This window comes from Schistocerca americana, chromosome 6 (assembly GCF_021461395.2).
Source record: "Schistocerca americana isolate TAMUIC-IGC-003095 chromosome 6, iqSchAmer2.1, whole genome shotgun sequence".
Classification (NCBI taxonomy): domain Eukaryota; kingdom Metazoa; phylum Arthropoda; class Insecta; order Orthoptera; family Acrididae; genus Schistocerca; species Schistocerca americana.
Genome location: NC_060124.1, coordinates 203384828 through 203407115, shown reverse-complemented (window position 1 = coordinate 203407115; position 22288 = coordinate 203384828). Strand labels below are relative to the sequence as shown.

The window sequence follows — 22288 nt, the reverse complement described above, 5'->3', positions numbered from 1 at the left end:
CACGAAAAGAGGCGCCACAAATGTGTGCCCTGCCACCAAATATAATAAAAAGATCTTAAACAGATATAATCTGTGTGTTTACCTGTGTGAAGTCAGTCAATCTATGTTCTGCTTTTGTAATGATCATACAACTTGTTGGTGAAGCTATTTAGAACTGAACAGCTTATAGAACATAAGAGAATATGCTTTTTGTTAATGCTAAATGTCCCAGGACTGTTTGAGAAATGCTACAGGTGGTATCCCAAAAGATGTCCTGATTGTACCAAGCCCTTACGACCCGTCTTTGCAAATATTGTGAGAAAAGTTTTAAGGACTTTTATTCTTCACTGGAGGTGTGAAGAATAAAAGACAAAAACTTTAAAGAATGAGAACTGATTGGATAAATGCAACTAATATTTTAGCAATAACACACAAACCATCTGTCACTGTTGGGCAACTTGTATGTTTGAATGTGATCAGCTAAAGGAGTATTGTGCAAATAGCAAAGTCTCACATATTTCATTCTTTCCACATTTCACTTACAGCGTCATGGGGAGTACTTTCAAAATTGGTTTCAGTTCTGTGAATCTCTGGAAACTGAAAAGTGGTGGTGCATTTCTATGCAAGATTTTGTTTATGGATGAAGCATTTACAAGCCATGGACAAATCGGTCTTCATTGTATGCACTTACTGATGAACTGAAAATCCACAGAGAAATGGATAAACAATGACCTTTATCTGTCAGCATGGCTGTGGGCTTTTCAAAAATTATGCCATTGCTACCTGTTTTATTGATGGGATTCTAAATAATCACAAATGTCTGCAGTTCTTAACGGATATGTTTTCACAGTCATTAAAGGACATCCCACTGGACAAAAGGTAATGTATATGATGCCAGTCCCTCCCAATCTGCACAGGTAATTGCTGTTCTAGAGTGTAAAAGAAATTGATACATTTTCCATAACATAACATTCAGAAATTGTTGGATTGGTCATTTAGGAAACACAAAATTCAAAATTGCATGTATGCTTGCCAGACTTGACATCTCACAACTTTAATATGTAGGGAAAATAAAAAAAAAAGTTTATAAGAAAAACGTGAAATGCTGCATAATGTGTGCCTACACTACGAAAATTCCCGATGAAGTTCAGCATGCAATATTATCTGTAGATGATCACTTTATTGACTGTAATAATGAAATACAGTCCAAAAGGAGATCTACATATATTAAGTCTGATTTTGATATGATTTCAAAGTGGTGCATTGATTGACAGCTAGCTTTAAATGTTCAAAAATGTAAAATTCTTCACTTCACAAGACAAAACAAAAGAAGGTATATCTGAAAAATATAATATTAATGAGTCATAGTTGGAATCTGTAAACTCGTGCAAATACTTGAGTACAACACTTAGTAGGGACATGAAATGGAATGATCACTTAGGCTCATTCATGGGTAAAGAAAGTAGCAGACTTCAGTTTTTTAGTAGAATACTAGAGAAATACAGTCTACAAAGCAGATTGCTTACAAATCACTCGTGTGACCCATCCTAGAATATTATAATATGTGGGATACGTACCAGATAGGACTAGCAGGAGATATCGAACATATACAGAGAAGGGCAGCATGAATGGTCACAGGTTTTCTTGAACAGCGGGAAGGTATCACTGAGATGTTGAAAGAACGAAACTGGCAGACTCTTGAAGATAGACAGAAACTATCTGAAGAATGTCTACTAACAGTTTCAAGAGAAGGCTTTAAATGATGTCTCTTGGAAAATACTAAGACCTCCTAAATATCACCCCCAAAGGGATCATGAGAATAAGACTAGATTAATTCCAGCACACACAGAGGCGTCTAAATAATCGTTTTTCCTGTGCTCTATGTATGTATGGAACGGGGAAAAGACCAAATAACTGGTACAGTGGGATGCACCCTCTGAAAATGATTTTCACAGTGGTTTGCAGAGTGTGGCTGTAGATATAAATATCAGTGCCCAGGATCAACATTTTGAGCACCTTATTCATATTAATAAACACATTAATTATTCCCGAGTTATGTTTTTGGTACACTAGGACAAATGTTGTGGGAGCTCTGCTTCTAATGACAGACAGTGATATATTGCACTGTTATTTTGTTACTAAATGAAATGTTAAATTTCTCTTTCCAGTTCCACAGAATAAGGTATATAGTCCCAGTATTTAAATTAAAATGCCACTGTTGTAATTCAGTGTAATTGGATGGATAAAAAATTTACTCACCAAGTGTTGGCAGGAAAACACACATATAATAATTAAAAAAAAGGTTTTACTTATGCGAGCTTTTGGAGCTGCTGGATCCTCCTTCTGGCAGAAGTATTGAAGGGGAAGGGAAAGGTACTGGAGAGGTTTGGGAAAAGGAGAGGAGGTTGGAAAAATCACCTGGAACCCCGGGTCAGGGGGGATGAGAAGTAAAGACTGATTGTTGGGGACTACACTAGACGAGATTTGCAAGCGTGAGAGCTTCAAGGTGGAAGACAAGGTAATATGCAAGGCAGAGGTTACTGCTAGAACATTGTGCACAAGTTAATAAGAGTGCAAAGCTAACTACACTGTATATTACAAAGGTTGGAGGGGGATGGCAAAAAATAGACAGGTCAGAAAATGAAAGATGTAAAAAAACTAAAATGAAGTGAAGAATGGAGTAGTTCTGTGAAGAAATGCTGAGGTGAGAGAAATTAACATAAATTATTGATACATAATCAGATATTAAAAAAATTACTCAAGCGACAGCAGGAGAACACACATGTAAAAAAAGCAAGCTTTTGAAGCCAGTGGTTCCTTCTTACGACAGAAGGGCTTCCATAAGTAAAAATTTTGTGTGTGTGTGTGTGTGTGTGTGTGTGTGTTCTCCTGCTGCCACTTTGTGAGGAATTTTTTATCTGTCCAGTTATATTATAATATCCATTCTGCCAGAAGGAGGAGCCACTGGCTCCAAAAGCTTGCATAAGTGAAACCTTTTTTTATTTTTTTTAAAATTTTTTTTTATTATGTGTGTTCTCCTGCCGGTGCGTAGTTAGTAGACTTTTTAACCTATCCAACTACATTATATTATCAAATATTGATTAATTTCAGTGTCATAATTCGGTAGCTAAAAAAGTAAAAAATTACTTTCCTATGTCAAATAATTCCACAAATTGTCCACTGTGACTTAGCAAAAATTACAACTCGATATATTTGTGTGTTCTGGTTATAATGTACTCATTCTGGATACATTTTGCTTGCCTTGAATAGGTCTCTCACAGAGTGAGAGTGGGGGGGGGGGGGCGGCAGAAGAGGCGAGAGAGGGAGAATTACTGAGTTAGATGACACTGTGGTCAAGAATATGGGCTTGTAGTCAACAGGACCAGAGCTCAAATTCCTGTCTGTACATCCAGATTTCGGTTTTTTATGTTTATCGAAAAACACTTAAGGCATATGCTGAGATAATTCATTTTAAAATATGGTTTCTGTTTTTTTTCCATCCTCTTCCAGTCTCCAGTTTGTACTCCATGTGTAAGTACCTAGTCATTCAGTGTCTTAAACCCTAATGTTCCTTCTTTCAAAGGAATTTCATTTCAGCTACTTCTATATTTATGTGAGGAAGTCCACCTTTCACATCTATGCAATACTGTGGGCACTATTACTTTTGTACAGAATTTCAGCAGTGTGTCCTTTCTGGTGCTGTTCGTTAGTGTTTGATGTATTGTACTACATATGTGACAGGAAACTGATTGATTATCTTAGCGACTAGTTTTAAATATCTGGGAAGAATGTGATAAGATAAAATTCAAAAGTAATGTTCAATATGCTGTAATATGTGTGCTGAGAAAGTTTTCAAGTTGTAGGAAAGTTCTCCCACTACCCACCACAACCAGCCCATCTGAAAAAGCTAAACAAAGTCACTATGAGTATAAGGAGAGTGATGAGAAAAGTGTTCCATGAATTTCAAACTAAAATTTTGTCAGCCAGTCTGATGAAAAGGTCTAAGAAGTTTTGGTCTTGCATAAGAACAGAAAATCAGTAAATGGATCAAAAGCATGTATTCAGTCATTCATACTGGCACTGAAACAGAAGATCATGGGCATAAGGCACGAATTCTTTATTAAGTCATCCAAAGTTGTATCACTGTGGAAGATTGTAAAATGATTCCTTCTTTTAATCATTGCACAAACGCTGAAATGTCAAGATACTGAAAAGTTATAGTAGGATAGAAAAGTAAGTAAAATCACTCGACTGGGAAAAAGACAGTTATACCTGAGAGATACCTGTATGATTCTATGCACGTCATCTGAAAGAACTTGCTCCCCTTGTAACAGTAGCTTATCATTGGTAGCTGGTGCAACAAAGGATTTCAAGCAATTGGAAAAAGCTACTGGTTATTATTATTGTTATGAAATGTCGTTGGACACACACTTGCAGTTATAGGCCTATGTTGCTCAGGTCAGTTTGTTGTAGAGTTATGAAACACATTTTATGCTTGCATATCTCGACATTTTTAGAGAGCTAAATTCTCTTCTATAGTAATCTATTAAGATGGCTTTCGCAGACATGGTCGGCCTACTTATGATATGGAGCACACTGTATTCATCCATATGGCATAGACAATAGTACCTGCTTTGATTTTATGTTCTTTGACTTGAAAAAGACATTTTATATAATTCCTCACTGTTGTTTATGAACAAAGTATGGGTATGCAGAATATTATACAAGCTTCCTGACTGGATGCAGGACTATATAGAACTTTTTAAATGGGTGAAATTGTCAGATGTAAAAGTAACTTTTGGGGGTATTCGTAGAAAGTGTTGTTGGAGAGTTGCTGTTCCCAATATAAGAGTAATTGGATGGAAAACTTGGAAGCTCTATGAGTAAGTTTGTTTAAAAGCAGGTGAAGGAGGTCTCAAGTGAAAGAGCTTGTGAAAACTGACAGTGATTGTAGCCATTTTCATAGAAGACTTTTTGTTGGTGACTCACTTCTTATGGCAAATTTATGGCATAGCTTTGGCAAAGATAGCTTTGGCAAAATGTGCAGTGTTCTTTTGAACACTGCTTTTCTGTGTAAATGGTGTTGCTGAGAGAATGCAGTCCGCATTGGCAGGTTTTCTATAGCCAATATGGGTGAGACATTTGGAGCTTCATTTGGTGTGTGAGAATATCAACATTAATCGGTTGCTGAAGATACATAACTGTAATTAGTTTTAAGGCACCCAGCAAAAATGTAGCAATTCATGAAGACAAGAAAGGTTTTAGAATGTCGCGCATACATAAGATATTTTGTGAGGGTGGCTATTGGTTACCTCAGGCAAATGGTGTACACTGTAGGGCAACACACTATTCTGAGAAATTAGCCTCAGCAGAACATATTTAATGAAATGGATAAAAAATTGCATCTTATAGCGCCTCTGTAATTTTGGGGAGAATTGGTTTCTGTGGAAAACACTTTCAGTAAAGACAGTGGCCTGCTACACTGTAAAATGTAGGGTTCTAGGACACAGTTTTTCTCTGTTGATATGTTGCAGTAGAGTGTATACATCACTGCAGATTAAAACATTTGTGAGGGCAGTCAGAATTTGTTTCTGGGTGTCCTGTACTCATGTGGAGACTGAAAGATACATTTATGTATAATTACCTATTTTTACTATCTACTACTTTGATCCAATAACTCATTAAACTGGTCATGTGGTATTATTGATAAAAATAATCAAACATAATTTAAGGATGGGTTCTGGAACTCTTATTTCAGTGTGATCTGTTGTAATCATCTGTAACATATGCTATGATCTAAGTAAAATCAAATGGTGGCAAGTCCAGGATGGAATAACAATAATATGGAAAAGCATAGATCACTACTCACCACAAAGAGGAAGTGTTGAGTTACAGAGAGACACGAAGACAGAATGCTGAAAATATTTAAACTTCCAGAAAAAGTCTTTCTTCCGAAGTAGAAAAAAAGTACACACACACACACACACACCACATACATATGTCTGAGGTGCCCTCTGCAGATGACATACCACTGCCACACGCACGGCCTCTTGAAAGTACTTGCATGCGTCACTGCATTTCTCCGCTCTTAGGGAGATCATGGATTCTTAAGACGTCCATACTGTCCTCCTCGTCCTCTGTGTTCTGGCTAAGGTGGCATGTTGCGGGTCAAACCATACGGCAACACTCGTGACACCGGGGCTGTTCCATGTCGACCTCGGGCATTGGCTCTGGTGACGGTGCTTGTGATGCTGATCATACTTTTATCAGCAGTTGCTTGGGCATAGGTGACAGAATTGCTGACAATTGTATTGGAAGCATTAGAGGAACTGTTAGTTCGACCACTGAGGATGAATGCCCTTGCCCATGTAGAAGTGGAGGACTGGCAGCAGCAGGTGATGTGATGCCCGATGTGAACGGGCTTGGAGGCAATGGTTTGACATCAGGGGGCACCCAACCGTCCACATGAAGGCAAAGCTGATCACGGTGCCTCGAGCAGAGGCCATCCTCTATGCAGATGTCACAGTCACCGCCCTCATCTGGCGATGACAGCTGGAATCCATTCAGGGCACGTCTGAAACCGTGCACTCAAACAGTCACTCCCGCCAGCAGAGGCATGGCGGCTGGATGGGTTGATGTCCAGGTGTTGGACACAGGAAGTGTAGCAGTGGCATGCAAGAGTACTAGGAGAGAAATGGATGTAAGGCAATGTCAGACAAAGAATTGGCAATGTACTTTTAAGCTGAGTTTTTAATATTTACAGTAGGTGGGGTGAGAGTGTGATGAATACCACAGGAATCGCTAAATGCCGCCAACTCTTGCGATGAAAATTGTGGACTATTATCAGACACTAACATTGTAGACGTAGAAGCGACTCAGTAGCAGAAACATGTTGATGCAGGGTTTGATACACTCACAAGTAACTTCAGACCCAAGATAAAGGATAGAAGGAAAAAAATGACATTTTTCTAAATTACACTTCAAACTGGAGGATGCCAAAAGAGTTTGCAAATGTCCCTCAGTGGAGGCATGGGAAACTACAATATCATCCAGATAGTTTGCGCAACCCATCACAGACACTGGAACTTATTCCAAAAAATGTTGAAAATAGTGGGAGCATTGGCGACTCCAAAAGGCAACCACAAGTATTGGTACAGCCTAAAAGGATTATTGACAACTAACGTATCACGACACTGCACTGAACAGATATTTAAAAGTTGTGCAGCATTAGTTGAGTTTAGTGAAACTAAACTTCTAATTGCTGTTGTTTATAGGTCCCCTAACTCCGACTTCAGAGCATTTTTGCTTAAGCTAGAGACGGTTCTTGATTCACTTTGTAGGAAGTACCAGAAAGTAGTTATATGAGGTTACTTCAATATTGATTTTCTATATGATTGTGCAAGAAGAAGGATGTTGGTAGATCTCCTAAATTCATATGATTTGATGCAAACTTTTTTTTTTCCTACTAGTGTGCAGGGGAATAGTAGCACAGTCATAGACAATATTTTTATTCATTCTTCATTACTAGATGGGCATTCTGTTAGTAAAAGGGTGAATGGCCTGTCAGACCATGATGCACAAATTTTAACACTAAAATGTTTTCGTACTCAAACCAATGTCATATTTAATTACAAACTACGTAGGAAAGTTAATCCAACAGCAATAGAGAGTTTTTCAAAACTTGTCAAGGAACAAGAGTGGCAAGATGTTTATAGTGCCGACAATATAAATGATAAATACAATGCTTTCCATAACACATTCCTCATGCTCTTTGAGAGTTGCTTTCCATTAGAATATCCTAAACGGGGTACTAGCAGTAATGGACAGCCCAGTTGGCTGACTAGTGGGATAAGGATATCATGGGGGGAATTATATCTAAATGTTAAAATTAGCCACAATCAAGCTACAGTAGCCCATTACAAACAGTATTTTAAGATGCTTAAAAATGTTATTAGCAAGGGAAAAAGTATGTGGTATGCAAATAGAATAGCTAATTCACAGGATAAAATTAAAGCCATATGATCAGTTGTGAAGGAAGTGTCTGGTCAGCAACACAAGGTCGATGATATAAAGTCAGTTCACAGTAATAATATTTCTGTTACTGATAAATCAGATATATGTACAGTATTTAACAGTCATTTTCTGAGCATTGCTGGTGAATTAAATAAAAATTTAGTTTCTACAGGAAATCATATAAATTTTTTAGCAAATGCCTTTCTGAGATTGACGTCTGAAATACTCCTCTGTGATACAGACAAGAGGGAGATTGAGTCAATAATTAAATCACTGAAGACTAAGGACTCTCATGGTTATGCTGGAGTGCCTAGCAGAATATTACAGTACTTTGCTGCACATGTTAGCCCTGTATTTAGCCATATTTGTAATTTTTCCTTTAGGAATGGTCAGTTTCCTGAGCGATTAAAGTACTCAATTTTAAAGCCGCTTTATAAAAATGGAGAAAGGGATAATGTAGATAATTTTAGACCTATTTCTATGCCATCAGTGTTTGCAAAAGTTATCAAAAAGGCTGTGTATGTAAGGTTAATTGATCATTTTATATCACACAATTTGCTATCAAATGTACAGTTTGGCTTTAGAAGTCATTTGACAACTGAAAATGCTATATTCTCTTTTCTCTGTGAGATACTGGATGGGCTAAACAAAAAGTTTTGAACGCTTGGCGTATTTTTTGATTTAACAAAGGCATTTGACTGTGTTGATCTCTCAATATTTCTCCAGAAGTTGGATCATTACGGAATAAGGGGAGTAGCTCACAATTGGTTCACCTCTTACTTTAGCAACAGGCAGCAAAAGTTCATTATTCACAATGTTGATAACGGCTGTGATGTGGGATCTGAGTGTGGGGTACTGTCAAGTGGGGGGTGCCCCAGGGATCAGTTTTAGGGCTGCTCTTGTTCCTTATTTATGTAAATGATATGCCCTCTAGTATTATGGATAACTCTAAAATATTTCTGTTTGTTGATGACACTAGCTTGGTAGTAAAGGATGTTGTGTACAACATTGACTCGGTTTCAAGTAGTGCAGTACATGACCTCAGTTCATGGCTTGTAGAAAATAAACTAACGTTAAATCACAGTAAGACTCAGTTTCTACAGTTTATAACACACAATTCAACAAAACCTGACGTTTTAATCTCACAGAACGGGTATATGATTAGTGAAACTGAACAGTTCAAATTTCTACATGTTCAGATAGATAGTAAGCTGCCGTGGAAAGCCCACGTTCAGAATCTTGTTCAAAGACTTAATACTGCCATTTTCACTATTCGAACGGTATCAAAAGTGAGTGATACTTCGACATGTAAATTGCTTATTTTCATTCACTTATGTCGTATGGTATTATGTTTTGGGGTAACTCTTCCCATTCTAGAAGGATATTTTTGGCTCAGAAACGGGCAGTTCAGGCAATAAGTGGTGTGAGTTCACGAATCTCTTGTCATGCTCTGTTCACGAGTCTGGGTATTTTGACATTGGCCTCTCAATATGTATATTCCTTATTGTCGTTTCTTGTTACCAATACTAGTTTGTTTCCAAGAACAAGCAGCTTTCATTCGGTTAATACTCGCCAGAAATCAAACCTCCATTTGGATCGGACTTCCTTAACTATTGTGCATAAAGGTGTGCAGTATACTGCTGCATCCATTTTCAGTAAGCTACTACTCGAATTCAAAAATCTTAGCAGTAATCCACGCGCTTTCAAATCGAAACTGAAGAGTTTCCTCATGGGTCACTCCTTCTATTCTGTCGAGGAGCTCCTTGAAAAATTAAGCTGATTCTCATTGTATTGCTGATAGCGTTTACTTAAACTTGTGGAATGACTTTTTTCTGGTTCATGAACATTTATTTTTATCTGTTATTACTTTTATGTTGTAAGTTCATGTACAGACACATTCCATGACCTTGGAGATTTGCTCCTCAATTTGGTCCTACGGAACTTAACGTGTAAATAAAATAAATAAATAAATAAATAAAAATACGTTGTGACTCTGTATCTAAAAAAAGTTGTAAGTAGGCTTCTGACAATTAAATTTTTGAGAAATATTGACCACCTGGTAACTCAGCAAAGAGTTCGTCCAGGTGCACTATCGAGAATGTGCATTCACATAAACTTTAAAATCGCCACAGAGGCATGACTGGTCCAACAGTTTCTTTAGTATAATTAAGGGTTAGACCAAGACCATTCACTTGATGCAATAAGCTGAACAACATCAGATTCTGTGAGCCAGTGTAATTCATCTTTGACTTGTTCCCTGAGTGCCACTGGAACCAGACAGGCCCAGAAAAAATGAGAGCGAGCAGAAGGTTTCACACTAATTTGCAAATGGAAATTGTTGGCACAACCCAATCCAAGAGAGAACAAAGAGGAAAACTTGGAATGTAATGCATCTGTCTGCACGTGCTCAGACATTAAATTCTTGTCATCTGAAACGGTAAAACCAAACAACTTAAAAGCATCTAATCCAAAAAGACTCTCCATATGTGCATTATCTACAACAAGAAATGTAAGTAACCAGACTACCGTTTTATAGGTCACCGGGGCAGAGAATTGGCCAAAATAGGGATGCTCTGCTTATTGCAATTTGCTAACTTTTGTGACAGAGGGAGAAGCGGAGGGGAGCCCAAGTCCATATAAGTTTGTGAGTTTAACTAGATTACCACAGCATGTGCAGAACTTTATGAAAAACCATTACATCAGTGAAAAGCTTTGTTTGGTGTAACAGAAATAGCCGATACAATGTTTACATCCATATCAACAATAGGACCTTTGGATTTTTGCATTACAAACAGAAGCAATGTGACCTTTTCTGATACAATTGACAGGTAGTCCAGCGCAGTCTGGGTGCTTGTGGCTAATGAAACAATAAGGGCAGGCCGAGAGCATGAAGCATGTATGTTGCTGTTGACTGGCCTGTTTACTCTGTTGGTGGAGCTGCTGCTGAGAGCGAGGCCAGCTGCCTTGATGCTGTGATCGTGTGCAGACTGCCACCACTGTGTCTTGCCCCTGAGAACTATCTGAAGCTTGACCCTGAAACTTATCAGAAGCTTGGTGTGGAGGAGAAGGTTGGATTGCCAATACCTCCCACTGTGACTCAGTCTGATTACCAACAGCTTGTGACACCTTGAACAACTGTGCGGTAGCTAAAACCCTGGAGAGGGCTTGATTTCCACACTGGAGGGCACACTTTCACACCTCATGATCCAGAATTAATGAATGATAGTATCTCTCACCATCTGATCAGCATGTGGCTCTTTATGCACATTGGACACAAAATGACGACGTAATCTGTGGAGTTGAGCTGCCCATGCTTGATAGGATTCATGTGGTTGCTTCCTGCAGAGGTGAAATTCAACCCAGGATGCAATAACATGGTTGTGCTTACAGTAGTACTTTGAAAGAAGTTCACACATTTGGTTAGATGTTAAAGAAGACAGGTCTTGCAAAGGGGCGAGTTGACATAGGACTTAATACATCCTTGGTGATATCCTCGAAAGGAATAATGCAGGACATAAAATAGCATCCCTAAAGCTTGAAAGTGTTGTCGCAGACATTTCTCGTATGCATCCCATTCCTCGACAGACTCATTGTATGTAGTAATTGGAGGCAGATAAACTAAGGGGCCTTGGAGGGCAAAACAGCAGGTGACACAGACAGACAGACAGACAGACAGACTAGACAAAACAGAAGCTAGTGATTGAAGTATTTGAATTCGTCGAGTGCCTGTGATTCGTGGTGCAGTGCTGAGTGAATGATTCTTGCTGTTCAACAACCAACATAAAATGTCCTCTGTATCATTGAGAGAATAAATGGACGACCAACTATTGTACAAATTTGTGCAGACAACAGGGCCACACTCATCGCTAGTTGTGTTGTAATTAGGTATCAGTACAACACAACCAGTACACTGTAAACAACTTCATTCCACAGAAGCATTAACAACTTGAAAACAGTATTTAAGTAGTGTTCAGCAGGAACCAATTATGTACACAAAAACATAAGTAAAATCAAATATAAGCATGAAATATCGCGACAAACTAAATTACGTTTAGAGCATAAAATTATAGGTTAACTCCCAACACCAAGCGAGGTGGCGCAGTGGTTAGACACTGGACTCGCATTTGGGAGGACGACGGTTCAATCCCGCGTCCGGCCATCCTGATTTAGGTTTTCCGTGATTTCCCTAAATTGCTCCAGGCAAATGCCAGGATGGTTCCTTTGAAAGGGCACGGCCGACTTCCTTCCCCGTCCTTCACTAAACCGATGAGACCGATGACCTTGCTGTCTGGTCTCCTTCCCCAAAGAACCCAACCCAACCCCAACTCCCAAAAAAATTTCTCATCAACATCGTTTGGTTGCAGATGAAAAGCTATCTGTAATAAATAATACACAAGTGGTCCTGAAAAACCTTGTAAACTGATTGTAGAGGTATTAACAAAAAGAAATGAATTGTTGTTTGAACTAAATATCCACACAATTTTGCAATTGTTTAGTAAAAATGTTCACGTTGCAGATTAAATAAAACAGAAACCCACTGATAATGGCACAGAAGTGCTGAAATATGTTTGGGAACTTGGAAAAAACGATGTTTTGCATAACTGACAGACCTTACTTCCATCAATTTGTACACAAAGTGATTGTAGAATAGATTGACCAGCCTTAAACATACTGGGGCCAATAGCAGGCTCTGATGGTGACCGATCTCTCTCTCTCTCTCTCTCTCTCTCTCTCTCTCTCTCTCTCTCTCTCTCTCTCTCTCTCGCACACACGCACACACGCACGCACACACACACACACACACACACACACACACACACACACACACACACACAAAGTCTGAGGTGCCTTCTGTGGACAACATAGCACTGCCACAGTCACTGCAGGGATTTTTTGTTGTGGAAGGGCTGACAGTTGTCGAAATTCAGATACTGTTGGTGGTTTTAATGTGGACAGAGGTCTGGATGGAGCCATCAGAAAGGAGTAGTTAAACATCTGGGAAGGTGGGACACTGGGTTAAGGAGGACCAAGTGAAATGGGTGGGATAGAAAGGATCGAGGTTGTGAAGAAATAAGCATAAGGTGTTCTGGTCCTGAGTCCAGATCATAAAGATATAAAGTAGGTGTGTGCTAGGGTGTAGTTACTAAGGTGTATGACTAATGAGGTAGTGGGTTTGAAGTATGAAGCATGTTGGGAGAATTAGTGTTAAATAGTGGCAAGACTATATGGACATGACAGATGTTGGTGTACAGGGATGTGGTGCCAACAGTGACGAGTAGGGGTCCAGGAGGTAGAGGGATGTGGATGGTGGAGAGTTGACAAAAGAAGTGGTTGGTATGTATGATGTAGGAGGCTAGATTTTGGGCCATAGATCAGAGGTGTTGGCCAATGAGGGCTGAAATTCTTGCAGTGGGAGCACAATAACCAGCTACAATGGTGTGTCCAGGATTGTTGGGTTGGTAAATTTTGGGGAGCATGTGGAAGTTGGGTGTCTGGGGTGTCATAGTGGTGAGGAGGGAAATAGAGTCACAGGAGAGGCTCTAGGAAGGCCCTAAGGCTTTTAAGTAGGGTGTGGAAGTTATGTTGCACCTTTTGGATGGGATCACTGTGGCAGAATTTATTGGTGGCATAGTCAGATAATTGCTGGATTCAAACAGTGGTGGAAATTTGTCAGCAGGTAGGGAGGTTAGGTGAGGATATGCTATAGGCTGTGTATGGCTATCCTATCTTCTGCTGAAAGGTTTGTGTTCTTAGGAAGGGATGACCCGCAGAAGGATGGTGAGGCCAAGTTGGAGGTGAGGAATTCTGGAAGGTGACCAGGGGGTGGTTAGGTGTGAGGGTTGGAGGATCACGGTGGGACAGTGGTATGAACCAGAGAGGCAGGTTTAGTGTTGGGATTAGACTGGCTTTGGGTGGAGGGATTTGTGGCAAATAAGTGTTTCCATTGCAGGGTTGGGGAGAAGAAGAGCAGGTCTTTGACATGTCTAACGTGGGTAAATTTGGTGTAGTGCTGGAGGTGAGGCCTTTGTATATAGCTGAAACTTCTGGGGAGCGGAGTATTTTTAGTGCAAAGATTAAAAACAGTGATGTATGACTCTTTCAACTCTGGATTTAGTGGAGTGTTGGAAGGGAGTTTTGGTGGATGTTGCAAATGGAAAAGGTCACTTAGACGGGGTCTGGTTGCTACTAGGGGCTGATGACGAAGTAGGATAGGTTTTTGATAGTGGTGCCCTAAGGCAGGCTGAATGACTTATTACCCATCAAGTAGTACAAGCCCTAAATAACAAATTATCACCAGTTGGTATTTTTTTGTGATGTTTCCACGGCATTTGACTGTGTGGATCATGTCTCTTAGAAAAACTCAGGTTTTATGGAATTGAAGGCTGTACACACAGCTGGTTTGAATCATGCTTAGCGAAGAGAAAGCAAAAAGTTGTGCTGAATAACACAAATAATGTTGGGAGGGTGGTAAATTCTAGTGAACGGGGAGTTGCCACAAAGGGAGTCCCACAGGGTTCAATTTTGGGTCCTCTGCTGTTCCTTATTCATGTGAATGACCTCTCACTTAACGTTCAGCAAGCAGAACTAGTACTTTTTGCAGATGACATGAATATTATAATAAATCCCATTCCAGAAAAAGCAGCTGAAGATATTGTTAAGGATGTCTTTCAAAGAATTATTAAGTCGTTCTCAGAAAATGGACTCTCCCTTAATTTTGAAAAAAACTTACTATATCCAGTTCTGTTCACTGAATAGTCATACCATCAATTGATATAACATATGAACAGGGCTCAGTTAACATGGTAGATTTCTCCAAATTTTTGGGTGTTCACATTGATGACAACTTGAACTGGAAGAAGCATATTACTGAGCTTCTCAAACAATTAAGTTCAGCTTCTTTCGCTCTTCATATAATCACTAGTCTTGGTAATAAACAGATCAGCCTCCTAACCTACTTTGCATATTTCTGCTCAATAATGTCTTATGGAATAGTTTTCTGGGGTAACTCACCACTTAGACATAAAGTATTGATTGCACAAAAGAGAGCAGTGAGAATAGTAAGTGGTGTTCACCCAAGGACTTCATGTAGGCACCTATTCAAGGAGTTAGGTATCTTAACCGCACCATCAGAGTACATATATTCGCTAATGAAATTCATTATAAATAATCCATCTCAGTTCGCGAAAAACAGTGATGTTCATACATACAACACTGGAGGAAAAATGACCTTTCCTATCCGTTACTGAAGATGTCAGTTGCTCAAAAAGGAGTACATTATTCAGCAACAAAAATCTCTAAATCTAAAAATTTCAGTAATATTAATATTAGCAGTATTCATGTGAGTGTGTGTAAAAAAAAAAAAAAAAAAAAAAAAAAAAAAAAATATATATATATATATATATATATATATAATCTTGTAATCTGACTGCTTCCACATCATATCGATAAAATAATCATGAAAATGATCTACGGAACATGGCAGGCTTGATGGGATTAGACATGCAGCTGGACATAAGGTGCTTGATTTCAATGGCTGCTTCTTAACCTGGGTCATATGGACCCTTCCCTCCACTATCAATTTTTCTTAACTATACAGATGGGAGTTACCCTTACAGGATATTCTCCATTCCTGAAATCATCCCAGCTTCAATGTACAGTAATGTACTATCCCCCTACCCTCCATCCAACTGTTCCTGCCCCATCTGTCCTGTCACTTCCTCACAGTTTGCCTCCCATCACCTTCAGTGAGTCTTTTCCCCATCTCCACTCCTCTCCTTTCTGCTCCTGCTTAGTGGACTACTGTTTTATTAGGCTAGGCAGTAGTTTGAAGTCCTTTGATGAATGCTCGCCAGTCAGTACGTGAAATCAGACTGCGTACAAAATAGATACTTTGACTTTCAAAACTTTGACAGTAGATTGCCAAATTATTCTCAGCAAAGTTCCTGAATTTACTGCCCTTCAGTAAAGTTGACATGCTCAAATTATTCTCAGAACTAAGAACTGTTTGAAACCTGAAGTAGAAAACTTTGAAATATTGAGGTATGGAACATATTTAGAAGAGACAGATTAGATACCATAGGAGTAGGAGTGTTAATTGCAGTCAGCAAAAATATTGTAGCTATTAAGGTCAAAATTTAGTCTGACTGTGAAGTCATCCGCACTCTTGTAATAGCTCTAGATGAACTCAAGCTAGTTATTGGATGGTTTTACCAGCTATCCAATTCTGCTGTGACAGTTTTAGAATCATTCAGAGAAGGACTACACATAGTAGTGTGGCAATGTCCCAGTAATGTAGTATTAGTTGGCAACTTTAACCTTCCGTGTATAGACAGGGACACCTATGGATTCATTTCAGGTGGTACAAAGTGGCAGTCTTGTGAAGTACTTTTGAACACTTTTTCCAAAAAATGTTTTCAGCATCTATTTTGACCGGCCACGTGCAATAGAAATACTTTAGACCTTATAGCTTCAGACAGGCCTGACCTTATCAACAGTGTCAATATAGAGACAGGGAATAATGATCATGATGTCATCATAACAACAGTAAAGTTAACAAATCAATCATGAAGGCTAAGAGAGTATTTTTGCTAAAAAGAGCAGATTGGCAGTTGTTAGCATTCCACTTACGAAATGGACATCATGTAGTTCCAATACGATGGATGTAGAGGAATTAAGGACCAGGTTTAAATGGATTGTAAATCATGCCCCTGGAGAAGTGTGTGCTGAGTAAGTTTTAAGTACAGAAAAGACCCACTAGGGTTTAATAACATAATTTGGAAATTGGAGAGGAAGTGAAGACTGTTGTACTCTTGGCTCAGAAAAGAACCCACAGATGATAACAGCCCAAAGTTAGTAGAAATTCGTGCTACAAGTGCCACAAAGAAACATGTTGTATTGTAATGTAAGTGGATTTCCATTAGAGTAGTAGGTAGGACCCGCATGTGGCTTACAGAAAAAGATTTTCGCGTGTTACGGAAAAAAGAGAAAAATAAAGCAATGCATACAGTTTCTGACACAGAACATAAATAAACATGTCTTATCAACAATCAGATAGTGTTGTAGAAAATTTCCACAACTGAAGACAGACAGAAAGCTTTGTTGGGAATGAAAATAGCATAGCCTTTATGCAGAAAATTTGTAGTGTTGCCCACACTACAAATATTCCCTGCCGTCACTGACACCCAGAAGCTTGTGTAATTTGCTTTTTTTGACTCCACTATGTCATATGGTGTCACATTTTATAGAACCTGTTCATTCACTAGCGCTTCAGTTATAATAATCAGCTCATATCTCAGATGTGGCAAGTTTTTCACCTTCAAAATTTTTGTAGGGACGGGAAATAAGTTGTTCAGTGTTCTGGATTTAACTCCAGACCCTCCTCCAGTGACTGTATACAACACTGCTTCTGTTGATTTGTTAACTGGGTAAGAGTGTCTCCCTCCACAGTGCATTTTGAAGGAATACACCACGTGCTTGCACATTGGAAGGACACATGTTACCGTAAAAAGTAAAAGCCACAGTTTATGAACTGGCATTAAGCCATACTTTCCACCACCCGTGAGCTACTTCTGGTGTTTCTGTTTTGTTACATGTCATCTCACTGTACTTCAAAACCCATCTATGAAAACTGTGGCTGAACTCCGTACTGTGATATACATTGTGAACAACCTCCACTGTGCATACCACAACTGGCCATGGTTGCAGGTTTGCCTGATTTAAAATAGGAAGAAAAAATAGAGGAATATAATGTGAGGAAAAGATTGATTACTACTTTGACAGTCCTGTTGCAGTCAGGCACAATTAAGACAGTTGCACATTAGCATTCAATAGAAAAGAAAGAGAAACATGCGTGCGTTCATTCAAACAAGCAAGCACACCTCATACCCTCGTGACCATTGTCTCCGGCAGCTTGGACAGCATCACACCAGCAGGCATACATAGCACACACATGACCGGGCTGCCCAGCTACCAGATACAGGGTGTTTCAAAAATGACCGGTATATTTGAAACGGCAATACAAACTAAACGAGCAGCGATAGAAATACACTGTTCGTTGCAATATGCTTGGGACAACAGTACATTTTCAGGCAGACAAACTTTCCAAATTACAGTAGTTACAATTGTCAACAACAGATGGCGCTGCGGTCTGGGAAACTCTATAGTACGATATTTTCCACATATCCACCATGCGTAGCAATAATATGGCGTAGTCTCTGAATAAAATTACCCGAAACCTTTGATAACGTGTCTGGCGGAATGGCTTCACATGCAGATGAGATGTACTGCTTCAGCTGTTCAATTGTTTCTGGATTCTGGCGGTACACCTGGTCTTTCATGTGTCCCCACAGAAAGAAGTCACAGACGTTCATGTCTGGCGAATAGGGAGGCCAATCCACGCCGCCTCCTGTATGTTTCGGATAGCCCAAAGCAATCACACGATCATCGAAATATTCATTCAGGAAATTAAAGACGTCGGCTGTGCAATGTGGCCGGGCACCATCTTGCATAAACCACGAGGTGTTCGCAGTGTCGTCTAAGGCAGTTTGTACCGCCACAAATTCACGATAGCGAGATGCAGTAATCGTTCGGATCTGAAAAATGGGCCAATGATTCCTTTGGAAGAAATGGCGGCCCAGACCAGTACTTTTTGAGGATGCAGGGACGATGGGACTGCAACATGGGGCTTTTCGGTTCCCCATATGCGCCAGTTCTGTTTATTGACGAAGCCGTCCAGTTAAAAATAAGCTTCGTCAGTAAACCAAATGCTGCCCACATGCATATCGCCGTCATCAATCCTGTGCACTATATCGTTAGCGAATGTCTCTCGTGCAGCAATGGTAGCGGCGCTGAGGGGTTGCCGCGTTTGAATTTTGTATGGATAGAAGTGTAAACTCTGGCGCATGAGACGATACGTGGACGTTGGCGTCATTTGGACCATAGCTGCAACACGGCGAACGGAAACCCGAGGCCGCTGTTGGATCACCTGCTGCACTAACTGCGCGTTGCCCTCTGTGGTTGCCGTACGCGGTCGCCCTACCTTTCCAGCGTGTTCATCCGTCACGTTCCCAGTCCGTTGAAATTTTTCAAACAGATCCTTTATTGTATCGCTTTTCGGTCCTTTGGTTACATTAAACCTCCGTTGAAAACTTCGTCTTGTTGCAACAACACTGTGTTCTAGGCGGTAGAATTCCAACACCAGAAAAATCCTCTATTCTAAGGAATAAACCATGTTGTCCACAGCACACTTGCACGTTGTGAACAGCACACGCTTACAGCAGAAAGACGACGTACAGAATGGCGCACCCACAGACTGCGTTGTCTTCTATATCTTTCACATCACTTGCAGCGCCATCTGTTGTTGAAAATTGTAACAACTGTAATTTCGAAAGTTTGTCCGCCTGAAAATGTACTGTTGTCCCAAGCATATTGCAACAAACGGTGTATTTCTATCGCTGCTCGTTTAGTTTTTACTGCCATTTCAAATATACCGGTCATTTTTGAAACACCCTGTATGATGAATGTTTTTGTGTTTCTCTTTATTTTTCTTACAAAGGCTGCAGCCAAAAGCCAATGGGTAATTGTTTTTTAATTTGGCCTGTCTGTAACGTAATGAGTCATCTTTGTGGTGAGTAGCCATCACTCTTTTTTCTTACGTTGTTGATATTCCAACCTAGAGTTTACATTGTTTGATAGAGGCATGTAAAATTAGTTACTGTCATACTTCAAAACCCGAAAAAGAGGCAACTTTTCATCCAATTCATATGATAACAAATTTTACAAATTTAGAAGTCATAAACTACATATCAAACTGGTAAACAGCTGCTGATGACCGCCCCAGGGGGTCCACAACTCTTTTGTGGACACGTGCGTAGCGAGCACGGGACCCCGAGCTAATGTGGCCCTCCTTCCTTTCCGGGCTGCATACCTTCCCTTCCCTTTCCGCATCCCTCCCCGTCCCCCATCTTCACCCCCCCCCCCCTCACCTCTGGCTCTTTCCTTCCCCTTCTCCCCCTCTGGGAGTATGGTTTGTGCCTACGTCCGGAGACGGACGCTCGAAACTGTTCCAAATTCCTTGCTCTTACACTTGCAAGTCCTCGTTCTTCCTCTGTCCTTCTCTTTTCCTTCCCTCTTCTCCTTGCCCTTTTCTCCGCTGCGGCGTTTGAGACCCCCTCTTCTTTCCTTTCCCTTTCTCTTCTTTCCTCCCTGTGTGTGTCTGAAGGCCGACCCACGCACTTCCATGCGTAGCCGGTGACGGGGTAACGCGTAATTCCCCGCCCCGGGTAGACAGGTAGGACACGTACGTACCCCCTGGTAACGGCCAGGCCCAGGGAGGGGTGATTACCCGAGCTGATACCTTCCGAAAGTGCCGATTGGTCCCTCTGTCCGTTGTCGGGAGGTGTGACCTGAGGTGTGAACAATCACCTAAGGCGGGTGTGCCCTCGGTGAGGGCCCCCACAAGGGAGGAGCGCGCCATCGGAGACGCCGGTAATCATGGGGGATTCTTCCGCAATGGTTTCCTCACCTTCCACTATGTCTGCTCACAAACGTAAGTTCACTGAGTCTCAGCCACAGACGGTTCTTCCATCGTTGCCACAGTTCCTTGTTGTTTCTCGGTCTGACGAAGGTCACGACTTTTCCACGGTCAACCCTTTCATTATTCAGAAAGGTGTCGACGCAATTGCGGGTCCTGTAAAGTCTTGTTCCAGATTACGGAATGGCACCCTGTTGTTGGAAACACACAGTGCCCTCCAGGCTCAAAAATTGCTGCGTACTTCTCTGCTCCACACCTTCCCTGTCCGGGTGGAACCGCACCGTACCTTAAATTCCTCGCGTGGAGTCGTTTATACACGCTCCCTCGATGGATTGTCTGACGAAGAAATTCAGCACTACCTGTCTGACCAGGGCGTCACGGCTGTTCATCGGGTTATGAAAAGGGTTGACTCGAACATCATTCCAACCCGCACTGTCTTTTTGACATTTGACAAAGTTCAACTCCCATCAAAAATCAAAGCAGGCTATGAGATAATTTCCGTTCGCCCTTATGTCCCAAACCCTACGCGTTGCTATCGATGTCAGCTGTTCAATCACACCAGCCAGTCCTGTTCCAATCCGGCCAAATGTGTTACATGTGGCAAGGATGCCCATGAGGGTGCTTGTCCACCTCCATCCCCTCGCTGCATCAACTGTATGGGTGACCACGCTGCTTCCTCTCGAGATTGCCCCGTTTTTAAGGATGAAAAGCTCATCCAGGAAATAAGAGTGAAGGAAAAGGTGTTGACCTTTGCTGCTCGAAAGTTACTCGCCAGTCGACAGCCCACCGTGCCTCAGAAAGGTAAATACAGCACTGTCCTTGCCTCTCCTCGACCAACAAAGGAGGCGGCCACGCAGACTTGCGACTTCCCCTTTAGTACCACGGTCGTCAGATCGGCCAGCGCAAAGATCACCCGTTCAACCTCACCTCTTTCGCCTGCCCACTCTATGGCTCACCCTTCGTCGAGTTCTGCTAAATCTCGAGCCCAAAAGTCAGACGCCAAGTCTTCGAAAAAAGAGCATTCTCATGAAGAGTTTTTACGTACCGCAACTTCACAACCATCGGTTCCTCCTTCATCTAAACATCATACTTCCAAGAAGGCTACGAAGAAACACAGTTCCTCTCCTTCTCCGCCAAGGCGTGTCCCATCTACAGCACCACCTGGCGGAAATCGCCCTCGGCCGTCTTCTGTGTCGCCGAGGCGCACTGCTGGTGGCCGGTCAACTGGCCGATCGTTGGTGGCAGGAGCTGCTCCTGACCAACCTATGGATCAGGATCTTCTGCCTTCGACTGAATGCCATTCCATGCTGTCGGTCGCAAGCTCTGAGCAGTCGTTGAGTTGACAGCACCCTTGGTCACGTTCCTCCATTTTCTGTTCACCCTATGTTCATTATCCACTGGAATATCCGCGGCATTCGAGCCAATCGGGATGAATTGTCGATCCTCTTACTATCCTACTCGCCGGTCATCTTCTGTCTTCAGGAAACAAAGCTGCGTCCCCATGACCGCTTTGTTCTACCTCATTTTCAGTCCGTTCGATATGACCTCCCCTCTGTTGGAGGCACTCCAGCCCATGGAGGACTCATGATTCTGCTCCATGATACTCTCCATTATCACCCAATCCATTTAAACACTTCCTTCCAAGCTGTCGCCGTCCGTCTTTCCCTTTCTGGATACACGTTCTCTCTTTGTACGGTATACATTCCATCGTCCACACCAATGGCACGAGCTGATCTCCTTCATCTTCTTGATCAGCTTCCACCC

At 41.1% G+C, this 22288-nt stretch overlaps 1 protein-coding gene across 1 annotated transcript in view; it reads left to right on the top strand.

Moving 5' to 3' along the window:
• Positions 1–22288, top strand: part of LOC124619607 (transmembrane protein 68) — a 123323-nt gene that overhangs the window by 1323 nt on the left and 99712 nt on the right. The gene's annotated exons all lie outside the window — the stretch shown is intronic.